Genomic DNA, 1013 nt, shown 5'->3' with positions numbered 1-1013 from the left:
ATAACAGACTTCATAATAATGCTATCTCTCTTTGGCCTTAACTGAAGTTCTCTATTGCCTCTCCTGAACTGAACTCTCTTACCTTAGGAATCTCTTGTATTAACATTCTGTCTCAGTACTAGACAAATGTCTGCTCTCCTGAACTGCCGTAGAAATCTCTCGTCTTTGTATTCTGCCTTACCTGACAGACAGCTACACAATATCGCTCATATTACTAGACTAAGTACATCTCGGTCTGTTGTAGTTCACGTCATCAAACGAATAACTGTTCAAGAATAACAATCATAGTACAATACTACAGACTAATTACATCTAGCAAACGTTGCGTTGTATCTTCTTGTAAGTGACGGAGTGAAAGGCTGCTACAGCCCAAAAGTAAACGGCTGCTACAACCCAAAAGTAAACGGCTGCACGGACGTGTATTTTTATCGTTAAGAAACTCCCACAAACGTTAGATTGGTAAAAGTTCGTTTGTAACTCAAGACATTTGCAGGCAATGTTCGAATTATGTAAATGACATGCTAGAAACAGCATGTTGACTTATTCATATCTGTAAATATGCATATACGTCTGCTTAGCTGTACTGTAAATAGTTGTTATAATCCTCACGAAAGTCGCTGTACTTTTGTCGTGTCAATAAAGTTTTCATATACGTTTGGTTAGGATGTCCACCATTCGTTTATCCATCGTTGTCTAGGTGAATTGAATTATTTTTTTACAATACTAAATATGACCTAATAGAATAGACAACACGTATTCGTATAAGTCAAATAACGCAGATAGCACGTGTACGTCAGTCCATGAATTCTCTAACTGCACTCAGTTTTTCCCTCAAAAGCAGCGCAATCGGTTGGCCGCCCGCGGCTCTGCTGCCGGTCTGGCATTTCCCTCTCATGGCCTTGCTCCTTCGGGCGACGTTGTTTCGGGTTTTGCATATGGCTCTCAGCCTCGATCCCCTTGTAGCAATTTGCACACGGATGTCCTTCCCTTCAGTGATACAGCTCGTCTTTCAG

The sequence above is a fragment of the Branchiostoma floridae genome, chromosome 14, assembly GCF_000003815.2.
Source record: "Branchiostoma floridae strain S238N-H82 chromosome 14, Bfl_VNyyK, whole genome shotgun sequence".
Classification (NCBI taxonomy): Eukaryota; Metazoa; Chordata; class Leptocardii; order Amphioxiformes; family Branchiostomatidae; genus Branchiostoma; species Branchiostoma floridae.
Note: the sequence above shows the minus strand (reverse complement) of the source record.